Here is an 18237-nt window from a genome sequence, read left to right on the forward strand (position 1 = left end):
TTAAGTCCCCTCAGCTAGAGTTCCTCCATCTCCACAGGGCTCTCCTGCAGGGCTTGCCCCTTGGTTGCCTCATATAATTGTGTTTATATGTATATTATTTAATGTATAGGTAAAATAAATGTATAGGACCTTCCCAGGTCATGTGATGTACAGTTGTGAATGTACAGAGGTTTAAGGACCTTCCTGGGTCATGTGATGTACCCAGAGTTCACTGGGTTTAGGACCTACAGGTTTGCTGGCCAATGAGCTTAGTCCAGCCCCTTTAATATATAAAGGGCTTATCTCTTAGTTCCTGCTCTTAGTTCCGGACTATCAAGCAAGCACAATCAGCATATCTTCAATCTCAATTCAACTAGGCCAAAGCCTAAGAACCAGCAGCCACTAAAACCGTGAGTTATAAAGCTGAACCTATCAATCCTGTGTGACTACTATTCTACTCAAACCTTATAATTAGTAGCACGGTGGCCTTCACAAAGCTCATTACTACAAATCCCAGCAAAGCCTGTGAGGAACCTGCATCCCGGTTACCTCGAGAGAAACTGTTTAATTGTAAAGACTGTTGCATAAAAGTTCAAGTAAAAGTTTCCAGTTATCTCATAAAATCTGCTGTGGACATTCCGTTACTATCCCTGCCGTTTGTGGGCTGGTTGGCGGCAGGACCTTCAATGTTAAAGGGGTATTCCAGGCCAAAACTTTTTTTGTGGCCTAACCGACAGGCACCGACAGAAGTGCCGCGGCCTACTCCACCCAAGGAGGTGAGGCAGGACCAACCGGCACCAACTGTAGTACCAGTGGCCTCAGCCTCTGCTATTAATGTTGTGGTGAGCGTGAACCCATCTGTGGCACAGTCCTGGCTCACAAATGTCTCTTGGGACACTGCCGTAAATCCCATGAGAGAATCCCAACCTCGTGCTCCTCGCTACATGTCGCAGAGTAGGAAGCACGCTGATAGGCGTGGTTGGGAATCAAGAAAATTCCCTTTCTAAGTCATTTTTTTTTTCCTGGCCATTAACTGTGTGGTAGACCAGTACCCTCTTGTGTTACAGATTTCTTCAGTTTGGTAACCAGTTTAAGATGAAGTGCCTGGCAGGACTATGCCAAGAAGTTCACCTGTTCAGCAATGTAACCACCTTCCTAAGTTTGTGCCCTGCCCCAGGCTGAGAGACTCATTGCCTGAGGAGATCCTAGTAAGTTTGTACCCGCCTCCGTCAAAAGCCGTGTTTTATTGAGGACTCTATAATGTAGGTGGACTGTAGAGCCTTATATGACAGTTTATGTAAATGATCTCATAGTAATATATTTTTGGTGCCCGAAATGTTGCACCCATACAGCAGGTAAATGTTGCCTGAATACATCAAGTGTTGTGCTGCTATGATGTAGCCCTTGTGTTCCCATCAATAAAATGTCTGTTGACATAAAATGTCAAACAAATGTAAGTGGTGTTATTGTGCAGAAGTATCAAATTCCTGTACACAAGTACCTGTTTCTTCCAGGGGTTATAGTGGTTACTTAAAGGTGCTCTCCTAGCTCCTCTGGGAGTAACAATAAATGCCACCCTTCACTAGCGCTTAGCAAGGAAACATACCAATCAGGTATCAAGACTGACTACATTCAAAAAACTCTATGTACACATTGTACAGTCCATAAACTTCATTAGTGTACATTCATAAAGTCCAGTACACATAACTCAGAAAATATATCTCACAAACAAACAAAGAAAATGAGTCTTAGGGACTGTAACATGTTCTAAATCAGTCCGTACCACTGTTATGCACTAATGTCATGCACTAATATGTTCTTTTGTCTTTACGTGTTCAGGATGCTCTTCCTGGCCAGAAGGTATTCCTGTAGCTAACTAAACAATACACGTATTCAGAAAGGTAACAGTACGCTTAATTGTTATCTAGATCCAGAGTTCTAGGGGTAAATGTGTAGTACCGATAGACCCTAGTAGCTAAGGCATTGGGCAGAAAGCCTCAGGCAACCCAATCCGCAACCAATGTTTAACGTGAGAAAATAATATGTGGTATGATATTTAATGTATGTCAAAAAGAAAAAAAATTAAAGTGAGATTAATTGCAGTATGTAGAAGCATCACCGTCATTATACATACTTCACAGTCAGAGATTGTATAGTCAAAAGTCTGTCAGTCAAATGTCAAAGGTATACAGATAAACTTCTCATATTCGGTTCTTCCTGTTTAAAAAGACAGGACTAGAGTGATCCCTAAATCAACTCCCAACAATCTTGTTCATGTATCAGTTTCAGAGCATGTATGGACATTACCTAAATGCGCAGAGACTCTATATCTGTTCTTCATACCAGCCTGAATATGGACATTTGTATTAATGCTCAGGACTGCATCCGGCCCTATGGCCATTCCGTTCATCTACCTTAGGGGACCTACGTCGAGTACGACTTATCTTAAGTAAGGGGGTTTGTGGTGTCCCGGTACAGGACCTTGTCCTTTCCCTCGTGTTAAGTCCCCTCAGCTAGAGTTCCTCCATCTCCACAGGGCTCTCCTGCAGGGCTTGCCCCTTGGTCACCTCGTATAATGGCTGTTTATGTGTATATTATTTAATGTATAGGTAAAATAAATGTATCGGACCTTCCCAGGTCATGTGATGTACAGTTGTGAATGTCCAGAGGTTTAAGGACCTTCCTGGGTCATGTGATGTACCCAGAGTTCACTTGGTTCAGGACCTACAGGTTTGCTGGCCAATGAGCTTAGTCCAGCCCCCTTAATATAGTCTGTAAATTCTTCTTTTTTTTTCTTTTTTTAGTTCCTGCGGTCTTATCTCTTAGTTCCTGCTCTTAGTTCCGGACTATAGAGCAAGCACAATCAGCATATCTTCAATCTCAATTCATCTAGGCCAAAGCCTAAGAACCAGCAGCCACTAAAACCGTGAGTTATAAAGCTCAACCTATCAATCCTGTGTGACTACTATTCTACTCAAATCTTATAATTAGTAGCATGGGGGCCTGCATAAAGCCCATTACTACAAATCCCAGCAAAGCCTGTGAGGAACCTGCATCCCGGTTACCTCGAGAGAAACTGTTTAATTGTAAAGACTGTTGCACAAAAATTCAAGTAAAAGTTTCCAGTTATCTCATAAAATCTGCTGTGGACATTCCTTTATTATCCCTGCCGTTTGTGGGCCGGTTGGCAGGCCCTTCAATATCAAGCAAACCACACCCTGGCGTCATGACAAGTAAGGGTTAATACCACCAGACCCTGTTACACCATTGCCTCACTCAGCTCACCACATATCTATCTATCTATCTATCTATCTATCTATCTATCTAATATCTATTTATCTGTATCCTTCATTTCAATGAGATGCAATACCATACACAACCCACAGACAAGGGTGGCACTGTTTTTTTAAAGCAGCAGCAGCTGCAAACAGCATGAAAAACATTTCTGGGCAATGCAAGAGAAAGTAAATCTGTCATACTCCAGTAAGATAGCGAAAATGTGGTGGAATAACTTGGACTAAATGATCTATGTGATGAATACATTTGGTGTGAGGGCTACAACTGTACAGCTGGAGGCGCAAAATGACAACAGACGGCACATAACATGTAGGGGCTTCAGTCATAACTCTATACATTATTCTGCAGCACTAAACACAGGGAACTAAATATATGGCGCCAGCAATGCTCTGCACAGAACACGCAGAATATCACTGCTGGGTCATCACTGCCAAACATGATGGACATCAGCAACTACAGATGCCCTCTTGGCTGTAGGACAGACTAACAGATGGATGGTCACTGGCAGCCAGCTCCCATATTAAATATATTACACAGGGGGGGGGGGGGGGGTGGTGGATTGCAGGTCTTTACATTTGTCCTTCTATAGTAATTTGTTGTATACTGTATATATAAATTCTCTGCCCCTAGACATCTTATCCCCTATCCAAAGGAAAGGGGATAAGATGACTGATCATGGGGGTTCCGCCACTGGGAACCCCTGCGATCTCCCTTCTGCACCCAGCGTTCGTTTAGAGTATCGGGTGCAGCGCTGGAGGCTCGTGACGTCACTGCCGATGCGGGGCGGAGGCTCATGATGTCACGGCCATGTCCCACTCGTGTGGTCATGGCCATGTCCTCTCAATGCAAGTCTATGGGAGGGGGCGTGATAGCCCCTCCCATACACTTGCATTGAGGGGGCATGGCCATGACCTCACAAGCGGGACATGGCCATGACATCATTAGCCTCCGCCCCGCATCGCCAGTCATCTGGCAAGGAGCGAAGTTCACTCCATACACCGGATGTCTGGAATGCCGCAGCCGAGATCGCGGGGTTCCCCGCGATCAGACATCTTATCCCCTATCCAAAGGATACAATGTCTACGGGCGGAGTACCCCTTTAAGGAAGAGATGAATCTACCGACGAGTGAGATAAAGGCTTGTAGCGTATGCCGATTCTGTACAAGCTGCACTCTATACTTCATGGACTGAGTACAAGGCTTGTGCTTATACACGACAGCTAATGTGAACAGATGCAGCACGTGTGGTAAGCGGAGGATTGAGTATAATGTCTGTTGATATGTAAGGCAGGGGCGGACATATCACTTGTTCAGCCGGTTCTGCTGCACAGGGGCCCAGCGTGTTAGGGGGCCCACCTAGTAGCCCAGGTCACAGCCTGGGCCTCACAGACTGGGCCCCTGCAGGGCCCCCTGCCAGTACTTCATACTCTATGCTGCAGCAACAGGTCCCGGACCTGCCGCTGACAGCAGTAATTTACCTCGGCCGGAAGAGATGGGAACAGATGTGCCACGCGCAGGCACGCACGTCTGTTCCAAGGCCCTGATGTCACGTGTCATGGCCTCTGACCCCGGCAGAAGCGACAGGAGCAGCCAACCCTCCCGCCTCACACGGCCGCATCGCTGAGCAGATAAGGTGAGGAGAGCGACGGTCGGGTGCAGGGCGGTGGGGGGACGGGATTGTAATGATGATGAAGAGGACAGGAGGGGTGTTGAAGAGGTTGGTGGTGTAATGATAAGGAGTATTGGGGGTCTGGGAGAGCGTAGTGTTGATAAGGAGGACCAGAGGGGGGGGGGGGTCAGGGTTGTAGTGATTAGGGGGTTTAATGTTGATGAGAAGGACTGGGGGGTGTCAGCTGTGTAATATTGATGAGGTGCTTAAGGTATATGAGGTGATGAGGAGACTGAGGATGGAGTGCATGGGGTGTATGGGGTGAAGAGGATGGAGTGCATGGGGTGTATGGGGTGATGAGGAGACTGAGGATGGAGTGCATGGGGTGATGAGGAGACTGAGGATGGAGTGCATGGGGTGATGAGGAGACTGAGGATGGAGTGCATGGGGTGTATGTGGTGATTAGGGGACTGAGGATGGAGTGCGTGGGGTGTATGGGGTGATTAGGAGACTGAGGATGGGGTGCATGGGGTGATGAGGAGACTGAGGATGGAGTGCGTGGGGTGTATGGGGTGATGAGGAGACTGAGGATGGGGTGATGGGGTGATGAGGAGACTGAGGATGGAGTGCGTGGGGTGATGAGGAGACTGAGGATGGAGTGCGTGGGGTGTATGGGGTGATGAGGAGACTGAGGATGGAGTGCATGGGGTGATGAGGAGACTGAGGATGGAGTGCGTGGGGTGATGAGGAGACTGAGGATGGAGTGCGTGGGGTGTATGGGGTGATGAGGAGACTGAGGATGGAGTGCATGGGGTGATGAGGAGACTGAGGATGGAGTGCGTGGGGTGATGAGGAGACTGAGGATGGAGTGCGTGGGGTGTATGGGGTGATGAGGAGACTGAGGATGGAGTGCGTGGGGTGTATGGGGTGATGAGGAGACTGAGGATGGAGTGCGTGGGGTGTATGGGGTGATTCAGTGGTGTATAGTGGTTGGCAGTATTATATTAATAGAGTACAGTGGTTGGCAGTATTATATTCAGGGGTACAGTATTTGGCAGTATTATATTCGGGGGTACAGTGGTCGGCAGTATTATATTCAGGGGTACAGTGGTTGGCAGTATTATATTCAGGGGTACAGTGGTTGGCAGTATTATATTCAGGGGTACAGTGGTTGGCAGTATTATATTCAGGGTACAGTGGTTGGCAGTATTATATTAATAGAGTACAGTGGTTGGCAGTATTATATTCAGGGTAACAGTATTTGGCAGTACTATATTCGGGGGTACAGTGGTTGGCAGTATTATATTCAGGGGTACAGAGGTTGGCAGTATTCAGGGGGTACAGTGGTTGGCAGTATTATATTCAGGGGGTACAGTATTTGGCAAGGTTATAATGATTATTGTCATCATACAGAGGATGAGGATCTACTGACAAATTAAGGAACCAATGATGTCCGGGTGTCAGACTCTGCAGAGAAGATGGAAGAAGTCCTGGTGTCTGGACCAGATGAAGAAGAAAAGTAAAGACAACAGAGAAGACGTCACTCAGGTCAGTGATATCATTGTGTATTTTCCTAACTGTCCCATCAGAGCTGTAGTCACTTCAGACATGATGGGAGTTGCAGCTTTCCAACATCTGGGGAGCCACTTGAACCAAGGTGATTGGTGGGGTCCCATGAGTCAGACCCCCACCATAAAAATGGGCTGTTTATTTTAAAATGCCTGGGCCTATTTTTGGTCCCAGTCTGGCCCTGCCTGTAAGTCACTTCTATCACTAAGGATAAGAAGGCAAGGAACATGGGGTTGCCAAGGGGTGTCGTACTAAGTCCAGGGGTGTGAATGTAAAGGGGAGCACTGCCCTCTGCCTCCCAGCTAGATACGGGTCAGGCTGACCCATGGGAGTACTCACTGGGCCACACACTGAGAGGGACAGGGGCCACCCGGAGCCCACCTCAGGAGCCGTTCCATCCACCTGTGGTGGAATTGGCAAGTGGCGACACTACACGCGCGGGGTAAGTGGAGGCCCTCCGGTGGGGTCTAGGTACATGAGGGGGCACAGTGCTGGGAGGGGGGCCCAGGCACACTCTTTGCACAGAGGCCCTCTGCTGTCTGTGTCCGCCCCTGATGTAAGGGATACCCGGCCGGCTGGTCGTCAGTTCATGTATAGGTGGTGAAGAAGGTGCTTGTAGTTCTGCTAAAGATTCCACCTACCATGACTCCATATGAAGCTGTCATCTTTGTCAGAGTCCTGGGAAATAATCCTCAAAAGCCAGGATTTTGGATAACCACTGTAAACTTTGTAATGTCCCAGTGCAGGTACATGGTCCTATACCACTTGTAGGCCCTGTCAGGTTGAGTCCCTCGGTGACCTGGGGGCTCCCCTGTAGGGTCTCCTCCGGTTGTCTCCCTGTTGGTTTAATAAATGTGTGTATGTTCCTTTAATGCATAGGCTGGATCCCTATGTCTAGATAGTCTCAAGGACCTGTGAGTAAGCCTGTCACATGTTATGTTATGTTATGCAGTTACATAAATTGTTGTCACATGTACTCCCAGAGAGCACCAGCTTAACCTATGACCCACAGCTTGACCAATGGGCTTTAGTCCAGCCCCCCACTATATAAGGGGGCGGCCATTACAATTCAGTCTCTTTGAGATAAACTCCCTTAGCTATCATCAAGTCTTTGCTGAGACAGCAAGCACCAGGGGCCTTAGAGACAAGTGATCAGCATCTGGAGTACCACAAAAGCTACAAGTCTCTCCAGTAAGTCTACAAGTCTATGTCTGTTGTCACCCAATCTAGTCAAGTCCTGCACATAGTCAAGTCAAGTCTAATTACAAGTCAAAGTCAAGTTAATTACAAGTATTGGTCCAGCAAGCAGCGGGGTCCTCTGGGTACTGGCCACCTCTCTGGGAATTCTGGCCTTAGCTGTGAAGATAATTACATCTGTCTTCTACTCAGTAAAGCCTCTGTTTACCCCTAACTGGTTGTGGACTCTTTATTCACAACTAGCCCCTGGGATAGCGGAGAATCCGGGCGTATGGTGTTCCGAAACCCAAAAACCACACTGGCGTCACACACACATAGGCGTTAAGCAGTGTTTCCCAACCAGGGTGCCTCCAGGTGTTGCAAAACTACAACTCCCAGCATGCCCGGACAGCCAAAGGCTGTCTCGGCATGCTGGGAGTTATAGTTGCGTACCTCCAGCTGTTGCATAACTACTTCTCCCAGCATGCCCTTCGGCGATCAGTACATGCTGGGAGTTGTAGTTTTTCAACAGTTGGAGGCACACTGGTTGATAAAATACTGAGTTAGGTAACAGAACCTAACTGAAGGTTTTCCAACCAGTGTGCCTCCAGCTGTTGCAAAAGTACAAGTATGGTCTGTCAGTACATGCTGGGAGTTGTAGTTTTGAAACAGCTGGAGGTTTGACTCCCCCCCCCCATGTGAATGTACAGGGTACATTCACACTGGCGGGTTTACAGTAAGTTTTGTGCTTCAAGTATGAGCTGCGGCAAATTTTTCACCGCAGCGCAAACTCCTAGCAGGAGACTCACTGTAAGCCTCCGCCCGTGTGAATGTAGCCTAGAAACACTACACTACACTAACACATAATAAAGGGTAAAGCACTACATATACACCCTCTTACACTGTCCCCCCCCCCCAATAAAATTGAAAAACATATTGTACGGCAGTGTTTCCAAAACGGAGCCTCCAGCTGTTGCAAAACAACAACTCCCAGCATTTCCGGACAGCCACTGACTGTCCAGGCATGCTGGGAGTTTAGCAACAGCTGGAGGCACCCTGTTTGGGAATCACTGGCATAGAATACCTATGTCCACCCCTATGCAATCCCTAATTTAGTCCTCAAATGCGTATGGCGCTCTATCACTTCGGAGCCCTGTCGTATTTCAAGGAAACAGTTTAGGGCCACATATGGGGTATTTCCGTTTTCGGGAGAAATTGCGTTACAAATTTTGGGGGGCTTTTTCTCCTTTTACCCCTTGTGAAAAGGAAAAGTTGGGAGCTACACCAGCCTGTTAGTGTAAAAAAAAAATAATAATAATTACACTAACATAATGGTGTTGCCCCATACTTTTTATTTTCACAAGAGGTAAAAGGAAAAAAGAACTCAAGGAAGGAAAAGGAAACTCAATTTCTCCTGAGTACGGAAATACCCCATATGTGGGCGTAAAATGCTCTGCGGGCGCACAACAAAGCTCAGGAGTGAGAGCGCACTATGTACATTTGAGGCCTAAATTGGTGATTTGCACAGGGGTGGCTGATTTTACAGCGGTTCTGACATAAACACAAAAAAATAAATACCCACATGTGACCCCATTTTGGAAACTACACCCCTCATGGAATTTAACAAGGGGTATAGTTAGCCTTAACACCCCACAGGTGTTTGACGAATTTTCATTAAAGTTGGATGGGAAAATGAAAAAAAAAATTTCACTAAAATGCGGGCGTTACCCTAAATTTTAAATTTTCACAAGGGAAAATAGGAAAAAAGACCCCCATAATTTTTAACCCCATTTCTTCTGAGTAAGAACATACCCCATATGTGGATGTAAAATGCTCTAAGAGAAGGAGTGCCATTGGGCTTTTAAAGAAAAAATCTGTCCAGAATTGAAGGCCACGTGTGTTTACAAAGCCCCCATAGTGCCAGAACAGTGGACCCCCCCCACATGTGACCCCATTTTGGAAACTACACCCCTCATGTAATGTATTAAGGGGTGCAGTGAGCATTTACGCCCCACAGGTGTCTGACAGATTTTTGGAACAGTGGTCCGTGAAAATGAAAAATGTAACGCCTGTGGGGTGTAAGTGCATGCGCTTGAAACGCGTCCATGTTGCTGTGTATCACTGACTAAGTGGTGTGCTGTGAGTGCTATCTGCAAAAGATATTTATACTGTATAACTACGAATAAAATCAATGTTTTATTGGAATTGCTGGATCCACTTCGAATTCTTTCGTAGGGAGGTGAGCTGAAGATATTCCTTTAGTTTCATTGCATAAATGCTCACTGCACCCCTTGTTAAATTCTGTGAGGGGTGTAGTTTCCAAAATGGGGCCACATGTGGGGGGGGGGGGGTCCACTGTTCTGGCACCACGGAGGGGGGGCTTTGTAAACGCACATGGCCCCTGACTTTCATTCCAAACAAGTTCTCTTTCTAAAAGCTCAATGACGCTCCTTCTCTTCTGAGCATTGTAGTCCGCCAGCAGAGCACTTGATGTGAACACATGGGGTATTTTCATACTCAGAAGAATTGGGGTTACAAATTTGGGGGGGGGGGGGGGTAATTTTCTCCTATCAACCCTTGTAAAAATGTAAAATTTGGGGGAAAAACTGCATTTAAGGGAAATGTTTTTTTTAAATTTACGCATCCAAATTTAACAAAAAGTCATGAAATACCTGTGAGGTGTTAAGGCTCACTGTACCCCTTGTTACATTCCTTAAGGGGTGTAGTTTCCAAAATAGTATGCCATGTGTTTTTTTTCTGTTCTGGCACCATAGGGGCTTCCTAAATGAGACATGTCCCCCAAAAACCATTTCAGCAAAAATTGCTTTCCAAAAGCCAAATGTGACTCCTTCTCTTCTGAGCATTGTAGTTCGCCCGCAGAGCATTTTATGTCCTGACATGGGGTATTTCCATACTCAGAATAGATGGGGTTACAAATTTTGGAGGGCATTTTCTCCCATTACCCTTTAACAAAATAGTAAATTTGGGGGGAAAAACTGCACTTTAGTGAAAAATTTTTTTTTTTCATTTACACATCCAACTTTAACGAAAAGTCGTCAAACATGTTACGCCTAGCGCTCCGGGTCCCCGCTCCTCCCCGGAGCGCTCACAGCGTCTCTCTCCCCGCAGCGCCCCGGTCAGTCCCGCTGACCGGGAGCGCTGCACTGTCATGGCCGTCGGGGATGCGATTCGCACAGCGGGACGCGCCCGCTCGCGAATCGCATCCCAGGTCACTTACCCGTCCCGGTCCCCTGCTGTCATGTGCTGGCGCGCGCGGCTCCGCTCTCTAGGGCGCGCGCGCGCCAGCTCTCTGCGACTTAAAGGGCCAGCGCACCAATGATTGGTGCCTGGCCCAATTAGCTTAATTGGCTCCCATCTGCTCCCTGCCTTTATCTGACCTCCTCCCATGCACTCCCTTGCCGGATCTTGTTGCCTTGTGCCAGTGAAAGCGTTTAGTGTGTCCAAAGCCTGTGTACCTGAACTTCTGCTACCCATCCTGACTACGAACCTTGCCGCCTGCCCCCGACCTTCTGCTACGTCTGACCTTGCCTCTGCCTAGTCCTTCTGTCCCACGCCTTCTCAGCAGTCAGCGAGGTAGAGCCGTTGCTAGTGGATACGACCTGGTTGCTACTGCCGCAGCAAGACCATCCCGCTTTGCGGCGGGCTCTGGTGAAAACCAGTAGCCTCTTAGAACCGGTCCACTAGCACGGTCCACGCCAATCCCTCGCTGACACAGAGGATCCACTACCTGGAAGCCGAATCGTGACAGTAGATCCGGCCATGGATCCCGCTGAGGTGCCGCTGCCAAGTCTCGCTGATCTTCCCACGGTGGTCGCTCAGCAATCGCAGCAGATTGCCCAACAAGGACAGCAGCTGTCGCAGTTGACCGCCATGTTACAGCAACTTCTGCCTCTGCTACAGCAGCAACCATCTCCTCCGCCAGCTCCTGCACCTCCTCCGCAGCGAGTGGCCGCTCCTAACCTACGCTTGTCCCTGCCGGACAAATTTGATGGGGACTCTAAACTCTGCCGTGGATTTTTGTCTCAGTGTTCCCTGCATATGGAGATGTTGTCGGACTTGTTTCCTACAGAACGGTCTAAGGTGGCGTTCGTAGTAAGCCTTCTTTCAGGAAAGGCCTTGTCTTGGGCCACACCGCTCTGGGACCGCAATGATCCTGCCACAGCCACAGTCCAGTCCTTCTTCGCTGAAGTCCGAAGTGTCTTTGAGGAACCTGCCCGAGCCTCTTCTGCTGAGACTGCCCTGCTGAACCTGGTCCAGGGTAATTCTTCCGTTGGCGAGTACGCCATACAATTCCGTACTCTTGCTTCTGAACTATCCTGGAATAACGAGGCTCTCTGCGCGACCTTTAAAAAAGGCCTATCCAGTCGCATCAAGGATGTGCTGGCCGCACGAGAGATTCCTGCCAACCTCCAAGAACTCATCCATTTGGCTACCCGCATTGACATGCGTTTTTCTGAGCGACACCAAGAGCTCCGCCAGGAAAAAGACTTAGATCTCTGGGCACCTCTCCCACAGCATCCTTTGCAGTCTATGCCTGGGCCTCCCGCCGAGGAGGCCATGCAAGTGGATCGGTCTCGCCTGACCCAGGAAGAGAGGAATCGCCGTAGAGAAGAAAATCTCTGTCTGTACTGTGCCAGTACCGAGCATTTCTTGGTGGATTGCCCTATCCGTCCTCCACGCCTGGGAAACGCACGCACGCACCCAGCTCACGTGGGTGTGACATCTCTTGGTTCTAAGTCTTCTTCTCCACGTCTCACGGTGCCCGTGCGGATTTCTCCTACAGCCAACTCCTCCCTCTCAGCCGTGGCCTGCTTGGACTCTGGTGCCTCCGGGAATTTTATTTTGGAGTCCTTTGTTAATAAATTCAGCATCCCGGTGACCCGTCTCGTCAAACCGCTCTACATTTCCGCGGTCAACGGAGCCAGATTGGACTGCACCGTGCGTTACCGCACAGAACCCCTCCTGATGTCTATCGGACCCCACCACGAAAGGATTGAGTTCTTCATTCTCCCCAACTGTACCTCTGAGGTCCTCCTCGGTCTGCCATGGCTCCGGCTTCATTCCCCCACCCTTGATTGGACCACCGGGGAGATAAAGAACTGGGACTCTGCCTGCCATAGGAAGTGCCTCTCCCCCCCTCCCAGTCCCGTCAGGCAAACCTCTGTGCCTCCTCATGGCCCCCGTCCTGGTGTCACACTGCCCCGTGCCAGGCTTCGCCCTCTGCCCTCCCTCCCCATTCCCACTCCTGCTGTACTGCCTGCCGTTGAGGAAACCCTCCATTCTTTCCCGGTGTCCTCATCCCAGGGGAGGCAGTTACCGGTCAAAGAAAAGGGGAGACCTAAGGGGGGGGGGTACTGTTACGCCTAGCGCTCCGGGTCCCCGCTCCTCCCCGGAGCGCTCACAGCGTTTCTCTCCCCGCAGCGCCCCGGTCAGTCCCGCTGACCGGGAGCGCTGCACTGTCATGGCCGTCGGGGATGCGATTCGCACAGCGGGACGCGCCCGCTCGCGAATCGCATCCCAGGTCACTTACCCGTCCCGGTCCCCTGCTGTCATGTGCTGGCGCGCGCGGCTCCGCTCTCTAGGGCGCGCGCGCGCCAGCTCTCTGCGACTTAAAGGGCCAGCGCACCAATGATTGGTGCCTGGCCCAATTAGCTTAATTGGCTCCCATCTGCTCCCTGCCTTTATCTGACCTCCTCCCATGCACTCCCTTGCCGGATCTTGTTGCCTTGTGCCAGTGAAAGCGTTTAGTGTGTCCAAAGCCTGTGTACCTGAACTTCTGCTACCCATCCTGACTACGAACCTTGCCGCCTGCCCCCGACCTTCTGCTACGTCTGACCTTGCCTCTGCCTAGTCCTTCTGTCCCACGCCTTCTCAGCAGTCAGCGAGGTAGAGCCGTTGCTAGTGGATACGACCTGGTTGCTACTGCCGCAGCAAGACCATCCCGCTTTGCGGCGGGCTCTGGTGAAAACCAGTAGCCTCTTAGAACCGGTCCACTAGCACGGTCCACGCCAATCCCTCGCTGACACAGAGGATCCACTACCTGGAAGCCGAATCGTGACAAAACACCTGTGGGGTGTTAAGGCTCACTGGACCCCTTGTTAGGTGCCTTGAGGGGTGTAGTTTCGAAAATGGTATGCCATGTGGTTTTTTTCTGCTGTTCTGGCACCATAGGGGCTTCCTAAATGTGACATGCCCCCCAAAAACCATTTCAGAAAAACTCACTCTCCAAGATCTCATTGTAGCTCCTTCCCTTCTGAGCCCTCTACTGCGCCCACCGAACACTTGACATACACATATGAGGTATTTCCTTACTCGAGAGAAATTGGGTTACAAATTTTAAGAGGATTTTTCTCCTTTCACCCCTTGTAAAAATTCAGAAACTGGGTCTACAAGAACATGCGAGTGTAAAAAAATTAAGATTTTGAATTTTTTCCTTCACTTTGCTGCTATTCCTGTGAAACACCTAAAGGGTTAACACACTTACTGAATGTAATCTTGGGGTGCATTTTTTTTTCAGTCATTTGTGGGGTATTTCTAATAAAAAAAAATCCCTTTAAATCCACTTCAAAAGTGAACTGGTCCATGAAAAATTCCGATTTTGAAAATGTTGTGAAAAAATGGAAAATTGCTGCTGAACTTTAAAGCCCTCTGATGCTTCCAAAAGTAAAAACATGTCAACTTTATGAAGCAAACATCAAGTAGACATATTGTATTTGTGAAGTAAAACATAATTTATTTAGAATGTCTATTTTGCTTACAAGCACAGAGCTTCAAAGTTAGAAAAATGCAAAATTAAAAAAAATTTTCATCAAATTTTGGATTTTTTCACCAAGAAATGATGCAAGTATCGACAAAATTTTACCACTAACATAAAGTAGAATATGTCACGAAAAAACTGTCTTGAAATCAGAATGAAAGGTAAAAGCACCAGAGTTATTAATGCTTAAAGTGACAGTGGTCAGAAGTGCAAAAAAAGCTCTGGTCCTACAGTGAAAATTGGCCTGGTCCTTAACCTCTTCAGGACCCATGACGTATGCATACGTCATCACACCCTGGGTCTTAAGGACCCATGACGTATGCATACGTCATGTCTTTTCCTGGTCTCCGCCGCTCACCCGGCGGAGATCGGAAGCGGATCCCTGCTGAAATCCTTCAGCAGGGATCCAGGGCAAACGCCGAGGGGGGCCATGTATGCCCCCCATGTCGGCGATCGCCGCAAATCGCAAGGGAAATCGCCCTTGCGATCTGCGGCGATACCGGGCTGATCGGGTCTCTGGGACCCGACCGCCCGGTAATTTCACATGATCCCGGCTGTCACAGACAGCCAGGACCATGCTGAAGACTAGGAGCGAGGTGGCAAACCTGCCACCTCCTCCTATTCCCTGCGATCTGTCAGTTAGTTAACCGACCAATCGCAGGGGGGGGGGGGGCAGTTACTTCCTCCCATCCTGCCCGGCCCCTTGAAGTCCGGAGAGGACGGGAGGAAGACCAGAGGACGCGGCGGGGGACGGGGGAGTGCTGGGGACCGGCCCCGGTACTTACCTCGTCCCTGAAGACCCGGATCCCGGCGAGGAAGATGGCGGCGGCGGCGACAGGTGAGTAGATCTTCAGCCGCGGTCGGGCCCTTTACAGCAATGCACGTCGCCGTAAAGCGACATGCATTGCTGTATTGGGACCCTATATACTACAACTCCCAGCATGCCCAGACAGCCCTTGGCGTCTGGGCATGCTGGGAGTTGCAGTTTTGCAACATCTGGAGGTCCACAGTTTGGAGACCACTGTGCCCTTCCAGATGTTGCAAAACTACACATTCTCAGCATGCCCTTACTGTCCAGGCATGTTGGGAGTTGTAGTTCTGTAACATCTGGCCCTTCAGATGTTGCAGAACTACAACTCCCAGCATGCCTGGACAGTTTTGGCATACTGGGAGTTGTAATTTTGCAACATCTGGAAGGGCACAGATTGGGAACCACTGTATTAGTGGTCTGCAAACTGTAGTCCTCCAGATGTTGCAAACTACAACTCCAAGCATGCTGGGAGTTGTAGTTCGGCAACATCTGGCTCTAAAGATGTTGCCGAACTACTACTCCCAGCATGCCTGAGAATGTTTGGGAGTTGTGGTTTTGCAACAACAGGAGGCACACTGGTTGGGAAACATTGTCTGTTTCCTAACTCAGTGTTTCCCAACCTGTGTGCCTCCAGCTGCTGCAAAACTATAACTACCAGCATGCACTGATAGACTGTGCATGCTGGGAGTTGTAGTTTTGCAACAGCTGGAGGTCCCCCCCCTTGTGAATGTACAGGGTACATTCACATGGGCAGGGGGCTTACAGTGAGTATCAGGCTGCAAGTTTGCGATGCAGCAAATTTTGCGCGGCAGCTCAAACTCGCTGCGGGAAAATCGCTGTAACCCCCCGCCCATGTGACTGTACCCTAAAAACACTACACTACACTAACACAAAATCAAATAAAAAGTAAAAAACACTACATGTACACATACCCCTACACAGCCCCCCTCCCCTCCCCAATAAAAATGAAAAACATCTGGTACGCCACTGTTTTCAAAATGGAGCCTCCAGCTGTTGCAAAACAACAACTCCCAGTATTGCCGGACAGCCTGTCCATGACTGTCCAGGCATGCTGGGAGTTTTGCAACAGCTGGAGGCACCCTGTTTGGGAATCACTGGCGTAGAATACACCTATGTCCACCCCAATGCAAATCCCTAATTCAGGCCTCAAATGCGCATGGCGCTCTCACTTTGGAGCCCTGTCGTATTTCAAGGCAACAGAATAGGGCCACATATGGGGTATCGCCGTACTCGGGAGAAATTGCCTTACAAATTTTGGGGGGCTTTTTCTCCTTTCACCCCTTATGAAAAGGTGAAATTGGGGTCTACACCAGCATGTTAGTGTAAAAAAATAAATTTTTTACACTAACATGCTGGTGTTGCCCTATACTTTTCATTTTGACAAGAGGTAAAAGGGAAAAAAAGCCCCCCAAAATTTGTAATGCAACTTCTCCCGACTACGGAGATACCCCATATGTGGGCGCAAAGTGCTCTGGGGGCGCACAACAAGGCTCAGAAGGGAGAGTGCACCATGTACATTTGAGGTGATTTGCACAGGGGTGGCTGATTGTTACAGCGGTTTTGACAAACGCAAAAAAAAAAAAAAAACACATGTGACCCCATTTCAGAAACTACACCCCTCACGGAATGTAATGAGGGGTGCAGTGAGAATTTACACCCCACAGGTGTCTGACAGATCTTTGGAACAGTGGGCTGCGCAAATTAAAAATTTTGTACAGCCCACTGTTCCAAAGATCTAACAGACACCAGTGGGGGGTAAATGCTCACTGTACCCCTTGTTTTGTTCCTCAAGGGGTCTAGTTTCCAAAATGGTAAGCCATGTGGGGGTTATTTTGCTGTTCTGGCACCATTGGGGCTTCCTAAATGCCACAAGCCCCCCAAGCAAAATTTGCTCTCAAAAAGCCAAATATGACTCCTTCTCTTCTGAGCATTGTAGTTCGCCCGTAGTGCGCTTCAGGTCAACTTATGGGGTACCTCCATACTCGGAAGAGATGGGGTTACAAATTTTGGGGGGTATTTTCTGCTATTAACCCTTGCAAAAATGTGAAATTTGGGGGGGAAACACACATTTTAGTGACATTTTTTTTTTTTACGTATGCAAAAGTCGTGAAACCCCTGTGGGGTATTAAGGCTCACTTTATTCCTTGTTATGTTTTTTGCTGTCCTGGCACCATAGGGGCTTCCTAAATGTGACATGCCCCCGAGCAAAATTTGCTCTCAAAAAGCCAAATATGACTCCTTCTCTTCTGAGCATTGTAGTTCGCCCATAGTGCACTTCATTGGGGGCTATTTTCTGCTATTAACCCTTGAAAAAATGTGAAATTTGGGGGGAAGCACACATTTTATTGAAATTTTGTAAACATTTTTTTACATATGCAAAAGTCGTGAAACACCTGTGGGGTATTAAGGCTCACTTTATTCCTTGTTACGTTCCTCAAGGGGTCTAGTTTCCAAAATGGTATGCCATGTGTTTTTTTTTCCTGTTCTGGCACCATAGGGGCTTCCTAAATGCAACATGCCCCCCAAAAACCATTTCAGAAAAACGTACGCTCCAAAATCCCCTTGTCGCTCCTTCCCTTCTGAGCCCTCTACTGCGCCCGCCGAACACTTTACATAGACATATGAGGTATGTGCTTAGTCGAGAGAAATTGGGCTACAAATAGAAGTATACATTTTCTCCTTTTTCCCCTTGTAAAAATTCAAAAATTGGGTCTACAAGAACATGCGAGTGTAAAAAATGGAAATTGTGAATTTTCTCCTTCACTTTGCTGCTATTCCTGTGAAACACCTAAAGGGTTAAAATGCTGACTGAATGTCATTTTGAATATTTTGGGGGGTGCAGTTTTTATAATGGGGTCATTTGTGGGGTATTTCTAAGATGAAGACCCTTCAAATCCACTTCAAACCTGAACTGGTCCCTGAAAAATTGTGATTTTGGAAATTTTGTGAAAAATTGGAAAATTGCTGCTGAACTTTGAAGCCCTCTGATGTCTTCCAA

General features: G+C 48.3%; 1 protein-coding gene across 1 annotated transcript in view; it reads left to right on the forward strand.

Moving 5' to 3' along the window:
- Positions 1–7625: 7625 nt before the first annotated feature.
- SERTAD4 (SERTA domain containing 4) overlaps positions 7626–18237 on the forward strand; it is a 70973-nt gene continuing 60361 nt past the window's right edge. Inside the window, exon 1 of the mRNA XM_056568208.1 lies at positions 7626–7644. The gene's annotated coding sequence lies outside the window, so the exon portion shown is untranslated. The remainder of the gene's footprint in view (positions 7645–18237) is intronic.

The sequence above is a fragment of the Hyla sarda genome, chromosome 3, assembly GCF_029499605.1.
Source record: "Hyla sarda isolate aHylSar1 chromosome 3, aHylSar1.hap1, whole genome shotgun sequence".
NCBI classification, from domain to species: domain Eukaryota; kingdom Metazoa; phylum Chordata; class Amphibia; order Anura; family Hylidae; genus Hyla; species Hyla sarda.